The sequence below is a fragment of the Ambystoma mexicanum genome, chromosome 2q, assembly GCF_040938575.1.
Source record: "Ambystoma mexicanum isolate Mex_15411 chromosome 2q, UKY_AmexF1_1, whole genome shotgun sequence".
NCBI classification, from domain to species: Eukaryota; Metazoa; Chordata; class Amphibia; order Caudata; family Ambystomatidae; genus Ambystoma; species Ambystoma mexicanum.
The window spans coordinates 1411359687-1411377569 of record NC_090924.1 but is presented as its reverse complement, the minus strand read 5'-3'; positions in this window follow the sequence as shown (position 1 = coordinate 1411377569).

Sequence of the window (17883 nt, the reverse complement as noted above, 5' to 3'; positions counted from 1 at the left end):
GATGAGGAGGATTCATTAAGGCTGGTCCGCCTAGACACATATGCATATGCCACTATACACTCTAAATTCGGTGTGGACAAAAGGTTATTGTTGGGGCAAAAAATAGAATTTGCTGGTAACGCTAGCTCTGGATCAGACTCATTACTCAGCACTATCTCCAAGGGGACAGGAACCTCCCCTTGGAGACCAAGGACCAGATTTAGTAGTGAGTTATTGTGGATTGGAGGTGGCCCAGATGGATTTGCAATATCCTATGACTGCATGTCCTCTGTTAAGAGTGGTGCTGGACCAATCGTTGTGGCACAATTAAGAAGCTGTTTGAGATATTTAGTGATTTTACTCTGTGATGTAATAGGCTTGTCTTGTACTTTACTCTTGGTCTTAATCTGCCCAACGGCTCCCACCTTCGATCAAGTTTTTTAGCAATCTTTTATTTGGTGTACTAATCGCTGCTTGGCATTTACTAGAAGTGTGTTCCCCACTACGCTGTTGGTATCGCTTCGAACATGCTGGTATGCCAATAAACATGGCATGGTTTGCTTAATGAGCACTTACTTGGGTGGTGGTTTCCTTCGTTCACTCCGTAAGCCCATATGAGAAACCTGATGGTATTCTCCCACCTACTCCCTCGGGATCTTGAATTCAGGTGGTCAGGGAAGGGCTGTTGCTTTTGGATCCCGACCCTGGGGGTCGACAAGCCAGGGAGGATCACCTGAGTGGAGGGTCACAAGGGATTAGGAGGAGGATACCTAAGGACAAGACCTGGTATTCCCCATTCCTGATAATACCTCAACCCACTCTTCCTCAGCCTACATGGATTATTTTCGATCTCACCCCATCTCCCCCTCTCCATTTCCAACCAATACTGGGACGAAGAAGAGGAAACTGGGAGAAGTGAAGATTACCCCTAGAAACAACATGGGGAAAATAAGGGCATCCTACTATCGAAAGAACACATGCTGTCCCACTAATAGAGTCAGGCAGGGTCAGACATTTAATAATGACCACTCACACCTGACTTCTCTTGACTGTTTTTTCAACTATAAAATGTGTGGTTGTTCACAAAGGAGAGAGCGAGCTGGGGATGCTGTCTGGACCAGAGAAGCCAGGAGCAGAGAGCAGCAGGAGTTGAAGCCTGGAGGAGAACGCTGTGCCGAGACGCTGGCCCATGTTTGTGAGGGCCTGCATCGTGGCTAGGGAGCTGTGCATCCAAGGAGCCGGAGTAAGGCAGCCTGTACCCTGCTGGTGGCGTTCGGGCAAGTGCTTATTCCCTTGGGGCGTGTGCCAGTCCCAAGAGTGCCTGAGGGGCAGGTGGTGAGACCCTGACCTCAACCCTGTATATCCAGAGAGACCGCTGGTCAACGCGACTCTGCCCGGTGAGTAGAGTAAGAGAGTGAAACTCAGAGCTTGCGTTTCAATGGAGCGGAGCGGGAGAAAGACAGTTTTAAAGTGGCACAGAGCGAAAAGTGAGATAAAGTGTACGAAGGACAGAAAGTGTACAAATAAGAGGAATGAGAGAAAAAGAAAGAAGAGAGATTCGCTAGCGGTGCAGAAGGAAAGTAAAAGTGAAAGAAAAGCATTTGAAGAGTACAAAGAACTAAAGGTATAATAAAGAATTGTAAAAGGTGCAAAGCATGCATGTTAAAGAGAAGACTGTGTCAAGTGTGCAAGAGGCACGATCAGAAAGTAAAGGAAGGTGCAAGTGTGCACAGTGAAATAAAGGGAACAGAAAAGGGAAAGTGCAAGAATGCACGAGAACGAAGCAAAGGAAAACAAGACGGGGTGCAGACAGCCCCCGAAGGTGAAAGATTTAAAAGGAAGAGCAAGAAATAAAGAGAGGGGTTAAAGAACAGAGTGGTCACACCTAGGAGGAGCAAAGAACCTGGCGGTTTCAAAAGTCTCTGGTTGCACACCACAAGTAAAGTATGTGTAAAAGAACTGTATATCAAAAGAAAAGTACATTCTGACAAAACTGAATTTGTGTTGGAAACTGAAAAGGGCCTCAGCTTGTGGAAGGGAACCCTGGGAGGCCTAGCAAAGTTGGAAACGTATTGTTTTGTAGTGTTGAATGGATTGAAGCTTGGGGAAGTGAACCCTGAGAAGCCTCCAAAGGAAAAGTGTTATGTTTCTTTTGTGATGTTTGGAACCTGGACAAGTGAAAGCTTTGGGAAGGGAATCCCAAGGAACCATAGACCTTGAAAGTATTTGAGAATATTGCAAAGGCCCTGTGGAGAAGGTCATACGAACAGCCCTTTTTTGATGAAACTTATTTTTGTGACTTGGACCAACCTACACCTGGTGAGAAGACAACCTGAAACCAACCTTGGCTTTCCTATTTTCTGTTGAACCACTAATTCTCCTTTTTTAAGACTTCCTAACACATTTTTGTAAAGAATGAGGGCAAGCATAGGTTTAGACACAGACAGACCTTTACTTTGGACTATCACACATTGACGGCCCTTAGAAACATCAGTTAAGGGAACCCTCCCTTTAGATTTAGGGCCAATTAGGCATTACACCAACACAGAAACCTTAGTGAATAAAGGTTTTGAGACCAAAATGTTTAACTCTGGGCCTCATTACGAGGTTGGAGGTAGCCTTGCGGGTTCTACCGGCTAGGCTACCTCCAAACTCACATTCGGGTCCGGCACCCGTGAATGGGCAATTACCGGGTTACTCCGGCCCAGCCGGACCCGGTAATTGCCCTTTTGTGGGTGCCGGGCCCGGCACATCCCCATTCCCATTTGAGCCCCATAGGGCTCATTGGGAATGGGGAGGGTGGTAGCACCGGTACCATTAATAATGGAACCGGTGCTACCATCATGTTCTGCTTGCGGGTGCCTGTACGGCCACCAGGTTAGACCTGGTGGCTGCAAAGGCACCCGGGAGCAGAACTCCTAGTATGGTGGTACGGTAGCAATGGTGCCGGTAGCGATACCGGCGCCGTTGTTGCCTTACTGCCATTCTTGTAATGAGGCCCCCTGTGTCACTCTTGATACCATGCCTGTCTTACACCCACCACCCGTGATCCACCGCAAACCACCACTTCTCCTCTGCGCTACGCTCCGCGCATGAATGGCGTTTTTGAATCACACCAAAGCAAAGGGCTGGCACCTCCTTTTCAATAGGCAATGAGAAAATACTCTGGAACCACTGCAAACCACCACTATTCACACCACTTCCCCACCGCGAATTTGTGTTTCACAATTTGTTTTAATTCTTTTTTGCCAATTTTACATATTCATAGTCCCTTTTTAGAAGGGGACATGGTTTTAAAGTGAAACAATGAGTCTTCTACACTGACACTTAATCAGAAAGTGGTAAACACGAAGATAAGTAACCAAATTTGAACAAGTGCAATGAGTACACAATACTAAACCTCATGCAAGTTTACTATTTCTGTGGCTGTTGCTATTGTTTCAGTATAATGTCTTTTATTTCAGACTCTTTAAATAATTGAAAGTAATTTATCACTCATTCCAAGCACTCAGACAAACTTTGGCTTTAAAAATAAAATTATTTTGATCCCTAATTATTTTGAAACATTTTTTTATTGTAAACCTTTACAAATGAAGCAGAATAAGAAAAACGACAAAATATGTGACATGTTACACATAGATAGATATATAAAAAAAATTAAAAGAAGGTGAAATTTCATCCAGCAATAGGGTAAAACATTAAAAGGTATACTTACATCTGTAATCTCACATACATAAAAAACTCAAATTCATACTCTTGATGAAAACCGATATCGCAATACCTTCCCAAGTATTCTTAAAATTTAGACATCTGCACCAGAGTGTTTCATTATCTATTATACATTCAGATACATGAAATATTGCCATGGTTATCATTCTACACTGAGATAGGGCTTTACAGTAAAGGAGCAAATGCTTCATACTTTCCCATGGAGCATTACAAAATCTACATCCACTATTATTAGCAGAGATAAGCTTCCTCCTAAGTTGAATCTTCCACGGAATCTCATCCATAGGTTCCTGTAGATATGAGATGGAAACAAGGTAAACATAGTGGAAAGTGACCCCTGTTTTTTGTGCTCATGGGCCAGGTGGTTCATTGATGGATATGAATGAAAGAGTTTGGTCGTAGAAATCCAGTCATTGTCCATCAGAGTCCTCTTAACTTTAAGTGGGTTAGCTAAGAGTGTTCCTACATCCAAAGAGAATGCATCTAAGAGTGTTTCACAGTGTTTACAAAAATCAGCTAAGAAGGGTGAGAAGGATGTACTAGGAACACTCCTGAGTGCCTGGCCCATAACTTCATATGCCGTACCAGGTGATGGAACAGACAGCTTTGCAAATAATGTTAGCATACACCATTCGACTCTGGCTCTTAAAGAACTTAAGCTCAGATCGAATCTGATGGCTGCCAATGGGATTGCATTGGGACCCCTTAGTACTTTGGGCCAACATCTTGTCTCTATGAGGTCCAAAACTTTAAAAATGGTCTTCCCATAAAGTTCAAGGCCGTAGATAAGCCTGGGAACAATTTTGCCCTCATAAAATACAAGTACTGGGTTTAAAGAGAAGCACCCATATTTACGGTTAAGCTTAGTGGCTTGATTCTGCAGCAAGGTGGCTTTTTTGGCACAAAATCTCCTGAATGTATTTAGGCCTTGTTGGCTGCTGAAATGGAAGCTTAGATAGGTAAGGCTTGGGCATATCTTCATCAGCTCTTTACCAATTTACCATACTGGTCTACCCTTTTTTTCTCCTCCTTTAGTGAAGGCCAGAATCTTCGTTTTACTAGGGTTTATTAATAGCTGATTCTCTTAAGCATCGTTTGAGAAACCATTCAATAATCGCTGGAGGCCAACCTTAGATTTATCAAAAAGAAGAAATCATCTGAGTAGGCATCCAGGATAGTTTACACTGGTCCACTTTCGGTGTTATTAGGCCTGCTTTCTCAAGCTGCTCTGACATATACTGGTTAAACAGTATTGGTGCTAATACACAGCCCTGTCTCAGGCCCACAAATGTGCTTATTCTCTCTGATAGATGTCCCTCATTATTGTGTCTAATCTGGACCCCAGGATTCTCATACATGCCCATTAACCATCAAAGAATACCATTAGGCAACCCCCAGTTAGCCAATTTGGACCACAGTCTGTTCCGATCTAACCGGTAGAAAGCTGTGGATAAATCTATTGAAGCCACGTAGATACATCCGCCAGGCTCTGACCAAGCCTATTCTTGGAGGGTTTTCAGTATAAGAGCGTTTATTTTCTTGAATGGCCCTTTCGGAACCCAGTCTGGAATGTATTCAGGCCGTGCATGCTAGTAGCCCATTTCTCTAGATGAATCAGCAAGAAAGAGCTATATATCTTGCAGTCTGAATCAATTAATGATATAGGGTGGTAGTTTTTGGGCTCAGACATACATCTCCTTTTAAAGATTGGAACTACGTGAGCCGTGCTCCAAGAGTCTGGTAACAATGCAGTATTGAGGATACCCCAAAACGCAGAAATAGACTATTCGCCCAATTACAAGGGTTGGCTCTAAAGGTATTATTAGTAAGGCTATTTGGCTCTGGAGCTCTAGATCTCTTACATTGGTTAATAGGTTGAAGTTTTCTTCTATCTCCAATTCTACAGGCCAGCTATGATCGAATGTTGGAACATTACTGATGTTACCAGTAGGGATATCGAGCATATTTTTAAAATACTCTATCCACTGTTGTTCTGGGACCGCATTAAGGCCATATTAATAAGAGGGTCTTGATTGGTAATCAGAGACCAGAAAGACCTCGCATTGGAAGACACCTGACTCCGTAACATAGCTTCGGCATCACGTTGCATCGTTTTGCCTTACAAGGCCCGTTTTGCCTTGCAAAGGTTTTTATGTTTCTGCTTGAATTTTTTAATGGCTTTCTGTTTTATCACCATATCCACAGATGAGGACTTCAACAATCTAATCTCCTTCCTCATAGTAGCTTTTCCTTTGGGTATCTCTTCATTGAAGATATGGGGGTGACTATAGGGCTTCACTGATCTAAACCTACCTTTCTTTTTCACATTTAACCATTTCACATAGGAAACCATCAAAGTTCTTCACATTGAACACCTCCATTTTCCACTCCAACGTGGTCGCTAGCAACATGCATTCCACTTCTCTATTCAAGATCACAATATTTGAATTGGTCCAACAGATCACACTGCACAAGGCATCTGTTCTTAAATTAGACAGCCAGGTGCATTCCCTGGTGTTCAGAAGCAGGTTTAACTCTGCTTTTACAATACCATGGTCGCTCCAGTCATTCCGGGCCACAGAAAAGGAGGAACTGCAATTTGATAAATAATCGTCCATAAACACATAATCCAGAGTGGAAGCACAATCTCCTCTAAAACATGTTTGCATATTGCATATTGCATTTCATTCCAAAATCGAGCCCATTTAAAGGGAAAAGCCCCAATGTCCCTAGGGCCATGCACCAGGTTTTACCCATTTAAGTTTTAAAGTTTGTGGGGTACATATCATAGGACATTTCTACCAACTCATTATCATAGTCCTCAAGAACACAATTTGCATTCAAATCCCCTGCAAGAATGACCCTCCCATCAGGATTTGAAATTAACCACAGAGAGATACATTCCGAAGTCACTTGTAAAAAGTGGTCAAGATCCGCAGCCCCTCCTCTGCTAATAAGTGTTAATCAGGATGATCTTAACAGACAAGTCAGTAGAAGACAAAGACACCGCCATGGCCCCAAATGGAAAGCCATCCACAGCAATCGCATTCAAACCCAGAGAAGAATCCACAGCAATTATAAGCCCCCCCCCCCCCCGAAGCCTTGCCTCCCTTACTTGCCCTAGCTGCTTGAGAAAAGACCTGTAAACCATCAAGCACAGGGGCAGCAGTCACCCAAGTCTCTTGTAGGAGAATACAATAAGCCTCTTTGAAGGAACCCACAGCTGTAGGGTTGGTAAACAGATGGTGACTCCCCCTAGAGTTCCACGATTTAATACAAAAATACAAAGCCCTTCCGATAGTGGGGTGTCACACAGGGGCTGGCTATGGGACCGTTTTCCTCCAAAGGGTTGATGTGAGTGCTGACCAATCGATATTAATACCATCTTCCTGGGTGTCAGCATTCACAACTGATGGGAAACCCTCCCCGGATGGATGAACCATAATTTTGAAGCCCCCCTCGATTGTCAAGCATTCCCCCATCATGAGTACTCCCATCTGAAATGTCAAAGCCAAGGGGACCTTCTGGACAGGACAGGGTCCTTCACCAGATTTGAATTGAAATGAATTATGGTGGTTTCTTGGTGGTTCCTATCCAGGAATACGACCCGATCAATATCGGTGGAGGTAAGAAGGGCCAGGGCTGGGATCTCCCCAAAAATCAGCAAAATATTGCATCTATTAAGACATATCGGGAAGTCAGAGCCCAATAAGCTAGATTACTTTAGTAGGTACTCAGGTTTACCAGGGGTCGATTCTTTGTTCAGGGCAACATGGCTCATAGGTTTCCTGCCCCATATGTCGTCACTGCCCCGAGAATGCTTCAGTATGCTGTACGGTTTGGGTTTAAAATGCTCCAAATGGCTCGGATTCCCCCTATTTCCCCCGAGAGGAAGAGGACATCTGAAGTCTCCCTAATGGATTTCCCACCCCTTTGGCTAACGCAGTAAAAAGTTTAGGTGGCACACTGCCCTCCGAGCTTAAGCCTGGACCTGTAAATTTCAGAGACCCAGTGCAGTGGAGTCCAAATAGTTTGGTTTATGGTGCAAAGTAATATGGCTATTGAGTGATGGTAAAATATCTGCTGTCATGAGTCTGAGGCATTAATACACTGCTGGGGTTAGTAGGGACTTGGTTTGAGGTTTCGGGCCGGAATGGGGAGAGCAGCAAGTGTTCCTGTTTACTTAAGGGAGGGGGGATACCCATACACGAGGACTGGGCAACTGTAGGAGGACCAGCATTTTCCCTGACATTGGGAGCCACCAGCCCGTCTGAATTCAGAAAGTCAATGGCCCGCTGGGTCAAAGGAACAGGGTTTCCCACCTCAGGCTGCCACTTGAAGTCCCACGTCGCGTCCCGCTTCGCGGGGGAAAATGCAATTGTAGAAGTCCCAGTGGGAGGAGTCAACACACACAGCAAACAGCAAGGAAATACCGGCAGGTAAGCAGACTGCCACTTCAAGTCCCACTTCGCTAATTGGGATTCGATCAGTGCACCTTGTAATTATTTTGATTATGGATCAGTTTAATTCGGTTTATGGAGGGGGGGGGGGTTTGTGGGCTGGTGACTTTCCAGTATGTAGATTTTAAAGAAAGTCGATATCCAGCTGCTTTATTTAAAGTAGTCACAATTTAAAAGTCGATATTTGGACCCTAGACCATTTCAGCCACAAAATGCCTAAAATATGGATCTGTTCCGATACATTTCAAGGGAAGATTCCGGCTTTAGTAAAAGTTGCCACTTCTTGTGGCATGTAGTGTGGTATTTGCCAGTGCAGCAATATCCTTTATGTGGGTCCTGTAAGTGGCCTTTGCATTGCTGAGTGAGCGGCAGACACTGCAGGGAGCAATATGGAAAAACATCTGGACTAACGTGATGAGACAACTTTGGGTCTCTTAAACAAATTGATGACAAATAAAGTACAGTGATGTGGTATTCCACCCCTGTAGTAGATGGTTCTGCACCCTATAGATGGAACTTCAGAGATTTGGGAGTCTAAATTCCCTTCAGCCACCCATCCACCTCGAGTACTTCTACACTAAAGGTGGTTGCACGTGTAGATCCAAGGGAAGTCATTGGCACACAAAACAGGCCATGATCTCAGTAGATTAGTTCGTGATATTTATTGAGCCTTGCCACGCCAATGAAACAGTTTTGCCCTCACACAGACACATATAGGCCACAAAGATTTATTCACAACAGTAGAAGCGCACGTCATTGAGGGCCGTGTCATCCATAAAGGCCCCGCCGTAGGGCTCTATCTTGGTTTCGATGCCGCATATCCCCCCGCGGGGGCACTCTTTGCTCCAGCCGGCATAGTCGCCGAAGGCCCCGCCCACCCCCTCAACAATGGCTCCGGAGGTGCACCGGAACTTGATGTTGTTGGCGGCTGTGTCGTCGAGAGCTCCTTGGGGCTCTTCCACCTGTAGCTGGAAGGACTTCAAGACTCCTGCTGGGCACCAGGTCACTCTTGACCATTTGCCAAACCTGGGGAGAGGAGAGGGAGCAAGGCAGCATTATATGTCAAGTCACCATGCAGCAGGAGTGCATAACAAAATCCAGGTACTATGCTTTTAATATTAGCCTTTTGTGTAGGCATGGTATGCAACACTGTCTGTTTCTAATTCCCTTCCGGACAGAGGCAAGGTAAACTGTACATTCTACCTCTGCTGGAGGATGTTGAATGCATCCATTATTGTTCATGAATAATGTTTTCTAATTCAGACACAAATCTCTCCATAATACCAGGCTGAATCCCACAGATGTAGTTATTCTTTTCAGGAATGTGTCCATGAAATCATTCCAATGCTCACTGCACGAACATCTATATTTTGGAGCAAATAATGAAAGCCTCCTTCATGAATCACTTGTACATTCCTGTAAGGAGTCATATCCTGCCTAGAGCACACATGATCTACAGCCCTGAGCGAATCTGTGGTCCTACATCTCTGGTACATTGTTCAGGGACATTAGACTATTATTAAAGACACGAATCACTTCTTTCAAATCACTCTACGGTTCCATGTGTTTTTACTACCCATTTTTTTTAACTCGTGTTGGCTCAAAATGCGGGGAATATGCCTGCACCCGTACCCCATTACCACCCCATCCTCCAACCCCTCATCGCTCTAAAATCAACATCCATTTCCCTTTTTTGAACTTGTTTTCATTAGGTTATTTTTTGTTTTATTGTTTTTTTAAACCTTTAACAATTTCCAAAGATCTACATCCATCCTTCATCCTTTACCGTTATCTTTAAAAAAAACAACGCATCCCTTCTTTGATGCCAGTGAAAACATTTCATGATATTACAAGAAACCCTAGGTACCTTCCCGTCATCACTCACTTCCCAACATCACTCATTTAGGCAGTTCAGTTTTACACCTCTTGCTCACTGTTCTTAGAGAGGCACAGCTTCACCTCACTGATGATGCCCAACAAGGCTGAAACACGTGTATGGGGTTACTGATGGTACTCTTGTTCAGAGGAGAATTGCCTAGCATTTTGGTACTGGACTGCCCCGGGGCAGGACAAAGACTGATATGCAGGGATATTTCTTCTCTGTGAAAGGGACAGTGAGCTAAAGACTTGGTAGTGTCTCTCCCAGGGGTTACTCACCCAAGAACAGGTCATTGGGCTGTGTTTGTGCTGGTAGAGAGATTCCCAGACACCCCCTTGTTTTGCATAAATTAACTTTGGGTCTCACCCTAAGTCAAAAGGGCAATCCAGATGTGGACCCCTTGCTCACTGTTTTTAGAGAGGCGCAGCTTCACCTCACTGATGATGCCCAACAAGGCTGCAACACGTGTATGGGGTTGCTGTTGGTACTCTTGTTCAGGGGAGAATTGCCTAGTATTTCGGTGCTGGACTGCCCCTGGGCAGGACAAAGACTAATATGCAGGGACATGTCTTCTCTGTGAAAAGGACAGTGAGATAAAGACTTGGTAGAGTCTCTCCCAGGGGTTATTCCCCCAAGAACATGTCATTGGGCTGTGTCCGTGCTGGTAGAGAGATTCGGAGACCCCCTTTGTTTTGCAGTTTTACAATGACTTTACATCATTTTATCATTAGGTTATTTGATTTCAACAAGAGTTACAGTCATCAACATACCATACAGATTGCCAGTAGGGCTACTTCCTCTGCATTTCAGCGTACACTTGCATCTATTCGCCTCCTCTACCCAGGCCTCGCACCAAAAACCACCCCACTCCCCAGCAAAAACAACCTCCCTCCCATACTTATCCCCCTAACACTCTCTGCGTCACACCCATCCTCCTCCATCCTCCAGGCTTGCGATCCAACAATATCTCCTCATCCAACATTCCTAAGCACATTAGAAGCGCACTAGCCTATTGTCCAGTGATCGGGCAGTTATTCATCCTGGCGCGACAAGTCCCCAGTGTGACTATTGTGAGGGCCTCGCACCCACTGTATCACATCTCACTTCCATGGCTCACCCCTCCCTTTCCCTCTTGTACTCAGATAGACAGAGAGCCCATTCCGTTCGACTGCTCGTTTTGCACTCATAGAGGGCTTCCGTCAGGTTCTCCATATCGTAAATGTCCCTCGCCTATAACACCTACTGCCGCTTTGTGGGTAAGGCCAAAAGCTTCCAGCGCATAGCCACACAGACACAGGCGCTGAGCAGAAGGAAGTGCGCCTTGTGGGGTATCTTAATCCACCTTTCCTGCACAACCTCCAACACAATAATCATCAGTAAGGGGTCAGGCCTCTGCCTCCTCCATCTAGAGCCTTGATCCATCCCACAACCTCTCTCCAATTCGTCTGTATCATGGGGCAGGTCCAACGCGTATGCTAATATTCAGCACCCCCCTCCCCCCACAGTCGCTCCAACATCTTGGGCTTACCCCTGGGAACATCCTAGAAAGATGCACAGGATCCCACTGCCATCTAAACAGCAGCTTGATGCCATGAAGCTTATGTTGGCATGCTATGGAGGTCAGATGCGCGCTCACACAAATGTCTTCCATTGAGACTCCTCCAACTCTACCCCTAGGTCTCCTTTCCACTCCCTCTTATGTGTATCAGGCAGACTCATTCCCGCTTCCAATAGGGAGCCATATAAGCTTGATATCAGGCCCTTCGTGGCACGGGCAGGACCAAGCACGTTTTCTGTGGGTGTGAAGGATCTCTGAAGGCAGTCTTTCCACTTGGGAACCACGAGTACCCCCTTTAGCTGCAGGTCCTTAAATATATGGAGCTTCCCTATCTGCAGACTTTCCTCCAGGACATCGAGCTCTACGAATGTTCCTCCCTCCACTACCTGCCCCGCACGTTCCAGGCCTGCCTCAAACCATTTCTGGAACCGGAGCAGCTCTTGGAAGCCATCTCTTATTGGGGGAGCCATAACATGACTTAGTGGCGAGGGCCACCCCGTGACCTCTTTCATATCCTTATCTCTCCTAAGCATCCAAAACGGGCCCAGTATCGCATGGTCCCTAACCTTTCATGGAATGTCTGGTGCCCAGACCCACTCTCCCACCGTTACGGGTCTCAAGAGGTAGTTTTCAATCCCCACCCATTGCTTTTCCCGATCACATTGCAGATGCACCACCAATGCCCTGAAATGCGATGCCCTATGAAAGGTGTACATATCTGGAAGGCTCATCCCCCCTTTTCTTTAGATTAGATCCGAGTTTGATATGCTACTCTCTGCTTACGCCCACCCCATATGAACCTGGAGATCCTTCGCTGCAGCTCCTGAAAGTGATCCCTCGGCATGCCCATTGTGAACATCTGGTATATATCTATCTGGATCCCCAACACCTCTAAGTTTCTGACATCTGCTTGCTCCCCTCTACTACAGGGAAAGAGTGTTGATTTAGATGCATTCACCTTAAACCTTGACATGCTTGTCACCGCGCTCTCGGATGCTCTGTCCTTTTCACGCGACCTTCCCCTCTGCACACTGTATTCGCTACCCCCAGCGGCCAATCTTCTTATCACAGTGGACTCCTTGCTGTCAGACCACTAAGCCTGTCTTTCCTTTGTTGCTCACAGGCCTCATTTCACTTTGCTGCCGGTCTCGGCCCAAGGTGCTGCCTCTCTTCCTTCCTCCTTCACACAGGGGCACCCACCTCCGCTCTTCGTGCTTGCGCAGCTGCTCCTCTCACCGTGTGACCCAACACTGAGGCCTCTTTCACTTCCAAAGTTCGCCCCAGGGGGTCGGCCACAAGGATTTTGCTCCAGGAGGATTCAGCAGCCTCTTCCCTCGCTGCCCCCACTGACAAGCCCCTCAGCTCTGCTTAACGTCGAGGGGGGCTATGGCGTGGGCTCTCTCCCACCAACAGCCTCTTATTAGGAGTCCACCGGGGAGTCACAGGGGCTTGCCTTTCCATAACTCCAGTCTGGCTCTCCCTGCCCTTCTTTGTGGTGACTGGTTTACGGCCTGCTCAGGGGATACAACGCTATTGTCTGCTTGTCTCCTGGGGCCCCCAGCTCCTTTTCTCTCTCTATGAGGACAGTGACTGCTTCCCAGCTCCTCCCTGGACTGTGCAATCCCTCGCAGGGGTCTGTAGGTATTGTCCCGCGCTGGCCGGCAGGCCACTTTCACTCTCCACTGCATCGCTCCAACAGCCGTCCCTGTCCTCTGGCACACTGCCTCTGTTTGCACTTCACTCCAACCAGCCAGCGGGTACCTGCAACATGGTTCCCGCTGGCTCCTGGTCTCCCACTCCTTCTTGCCGGGCCACAGCCGTCCCGTTGCTAAACCCTGGCCCAGGACCCGCATCTTGCTGCCTCCTCTATGCCGCTCTTTGAGCAATGTTGCCCAGGTTTGTCCAGCCTCACAGGGCACCGCACAGCCTTTCCTTCCTCGCCTGAGCATCTCTTCATTCCGTAGGGCTCGCCACAAGACTGGCACTCCTTTCTCTGGGTGCCACACTTCAGGCCCTCAGCCCAGCAACCTTATGCCGGCATTAATCTCCCCTGCAGGGCCTTTCTCCCTCTCAGCTTCCGGCCAGGGTTTTTCAGCCCGCAGTCCCCCTGGGCTGCTACCACGGGCCTCCGAATGCCTCTAAAGCTGCTCAACGGTTGGTGCGTCTGCAGGCCTATTCCATCTTTTGCTTCAAGCCCCCTCCAATTTACTCTTCAGTGGTTGGCTCCGGCTCCTGGGTGTGTCGGCATCACAGCACCTCAGCACCTGTTAAACAGACCGCAGGCATGGGGGGGAAAAGCTCTATTTCATCACCTTGGTCTGACATGGGCACAAGCTCCTGTTCACGTGGCCATCTTCGTCCGCGCCCCAGGGTAATCTCCCCATTTCCCTTTTTAATTAGTATATGGTCAGTTGATTTCATTGCAGCAAATATTCTGCACTGAAAAATATCTTGTGAATATTTTGCAATATACTCCCGATGTACCATATTAGTATGGTTCATGATTGTGGTTCTTCATCATTGACTGACGCGCTCACCAAAAGATCTCTAAAAAGCCATGTATGAAAAATCCTCTCAACTTAGCACGACTTAGGCTCACATACAACCACCTTTCTTCTAACAGTAAACACCAACTACAAATGCAGGGCACAGCCATGGGGGCCTAAACAACACTGACTACGTTTGTGTCAAACAAAGAGCTCATCTTTGACACTAATGTAAGTAAACCTGCTGCATGGCTAAGAGACATTGATGACCTTTCTTTAGGGTGGAATGCAGGTAGTAACACATTGATGGATTTGCAAATTTGTATCATCTTCGCTGGGGATAACGCCAATCATGTTGCCTTTAAATGAGAAATAGTTCATGATCAAAAAAGATATCTTCTGTAAATATGCTCCAATATGTGTGTGTGTGTGTGTGTGTGTTTTATGCACATTTTCATGCGTTAATGAAAGGTTCTGTGCATTTCCTGATTTAATGCTTGTGTATTGCATACTCACTCTTATCCATTAGTTGGGGTGGATAAGGCGTGGCTGGGGCAGGCATTGAAGGGTGCGTGTGCATTTTACTATACAATAATCCCATTGAACTGAAAAAAATATCTGGTGTTTTTTTAATAAGCAAAGAGCCAACTACAGTCCCCCAAATATATGATACTGCAGACTTCAAGCCTTCATTTTCCTTCGCCCTTTCCTGCCACTCCTCTTCCCAGGCTTTTTTGCTCATCCTCCGTCTCTTCTCCACAGTACCGTCCATGTCTCCTTCTTTGCCTCAGTACTTTCTATTCATACCAACAGGAGCCACTGTAAGGATGAAGATGTAAAGCAAAAGGTGCTGGCCTTTGATTCTTTTTTTGGCCATTATTATAATTGACCTATGAATTCCCTGAGGAAGCTCAAATTTGGAGCGAAACACATACTGGACTTTTTTTCTAGTATCATTTGTCTGATAGTTGGCTATAAAACTGCATTCAAAGCAGAACATGGCCATCACATTTGATGCACATATTCTGATTTATGAATACATTAGTGCATTTAAAGGTGAACAGCATGCTAATGGTATGATTAAACTGAAATAGTTTCAATTTGCTACTGCGTTATAGTCCATAACAGACAATCATTTCTTGTGGTTGGCACATTTTTCCCAAAACTTTGCACTATCAGAAAAGCATGAATGGGGTGCTGTCAGGTGGTAGTCCTGAGCATACAGAGACTGTAGAGCTGCGGACGACCTAACCTTCTTGCGGGTGTGCTGTTGTGAGCCTTTTCATTCTGGGATGATTCTCTATCCTTGTGGGAAAGGTGAGAAGCTAACTGGTTCCTCACACAATTAACATGCATTTCAACTGCTATGCATGCCTCTGATATTTGTGAGACAGGCATAGTACCAAGAGAGACACAGGCTCAAAGGTAATAGTTTTAACACCTTTATTTAATAAAGTTCTGGGGTTGGTGTAAAACCTAACTAGCCCTAACTCTAAAGGGATTGTTCCCTCAACTGATGTTTCTAAGGGCTGTCAAGGTTTGAAAGTCCAAAATCAAAATCTGTATGTAACTAAACCCATGCTTGGCCTCAATCTTTGTCAAAATGTTATAGGAAGTCCTCTTAAAGAAAAATAGTGGTTATAAAAAAGGAAATGTAAACCACAACTGGTTTCAGGCAGTGTTACCAAAAGGTGTAGTTCTGCCAGTTCAAAATAGATCAACTCAAAAGAGTTGCCCTTGAAACCTTCCATGTAGGGATCTTGCAGTAAGTCAATGGAGTTTACAATGTCTCTGGGTATCTTGGGGTTCCCTTCCTCACACTTCTATCTTTACAGTTCCAAACAAAAAGACACAGTACCTGTTAGGCTCTCAGGGTTCCCTTCCCCAAGCATAGGCCCCTCTTTCCGAAGTTCACCACAGAACAAAATATAACAGAATTCTTCTTGGGCCTCTCGGGGTTCCCTTCCCCAAGCTTAGGCCCTTTAGTTTCAAACACAAGTTCAGCTTGTCAGGATGTACCTTTCTCTTATATACAGTTTCTTTCACATAGAATGCTTTCATGGGGTAGATTCAGAGACTTTCGAAAGCGCCAGGCTCTTTGCTTCTCCTAAGCGTGACCACTCTGATCTTTCACCCTTCTCCTTATTTCTTGTACTTGTGTTCCTTTTATCTTCAGGTGCTTCCTGCGCCCCTTTTATCTCTCTGTGTTTCTTTCACTTTGTCATGCACACTTACACCATCTTTTGCTTTACTTTCTCTTTGTTGTGCCTCTTGCTCACTTTCCTCTTTCTACTGTGCACACTTGCACCTCTCTGTTTCCTTATTGTGTCTTTTGCACACGTCTTTTGCTGTTATGTGCACTTGTTTCCTCCTTCAGGGTCATTCGCACCCTGTTCTTACTTCTATATCTCTTTAACTGTCTTTACTCTGGACTTCGATTTATTTTTGCGCCGCTAGCACATTTAAATGTCTTTACTGTGGACTTTGCTTTATTTCTGCGCTGCTAGTGTGCTTTCTCCTTTCCACTTTCCTTGTTCCTTCTTCTTTACTTTCTGTCCTTTTATGCTTCACTCTTGCTTACCGCTCTGTGCCGCTTTACAAAATCTGGTCTTTCTCCCTTTCATCTCCAGCTAACCGCACGCTCCCAAGTCTTGCTCTCTCTTGTTCGAAACTCACTGGCTAGCATAGCACTGGTCTTTCCTGCATGCATTGGGTCGAGGTCAGGGTCTCACCACCTGTCCCTCAGACACCCTTGGCATTGGCACATATCCCAAAGGAACAAGCATTTTTCTGAACACCACCAGCAGGATACAGGCTGCCTCGCCCCGGCTCCCCGTAGACATGGTTCCCTAGCCACGCTGCAGCCCCTCACGATCACCAGGCCAGCGTCTCGGCACGCCCTTCTCCTCTGGACCCTCCAGGCTTCCCTTGCAGCTTCGTTCTTCTTCGCTCCTCTGGTCCAGTCAGCATCCCAAGCTCCATCAATGATTCTGCCAGAACCACCCTTTTTATACTGCATGTGAGAGTCAATTGGAGTCAGGTGTGCACAGTTGGGTCAAAGTGCCTGATCATGCCTGAGTATTCATTTCTATGGGTAATCCTCACTGCTACCGATCACCTCTTCTTCGTCCAATACTTATTGGAAATGAGGAGGGGGAGTTGGGGTGTGATTGTAGATTAGATTTATTTAATGAAACAGTAGGTGACTGACAGGGGATATAGGAAAGCCCTCTAGCCTTGGTTTTATTCAAAGGGATAGCTCTCCCTCTCGGTACGTCACTCTGTACCCCTGGCATACTGCCATAGTGTTCCCTGTGGTCTAGAGTAGTGAAAGGTGAATGGATACTTCCCTTAAGACTTTGTCTTTGTCTTATTGGATCTTTTTGTCACCTAGTTTCCTATAATAAAATCATTTCTTGTCCTCTCTTGGATTGGGATTAATGAGGCCCGGATCAGGGATGATGGAACCAACATATCCCATAAAAGCTTCTGGGACTCTTTCCTCACTTATCATCCCGTTGGGATATCACATCTCTCATATTTTTCCCAAGGACCCCATGCCCGGGTGATCCTCCCTCACTTGCCCGCCCCAAAGGTTGGAATCTAAGAGGGATGGCCCTCCCCTGGCCACCTGAGCAACGGATCGCCATTGGACTACTTGTGAGAATGCTCTCAGGGTTTTCACATATTGCAGCAGAACACATCAGAAGCTAGCCCGTCATAGCAGCCTGGCAGTGAAATCAGGATGTAAGGAACCTGAGGAAGAGATGACACAGGGTACACTCTATTCCA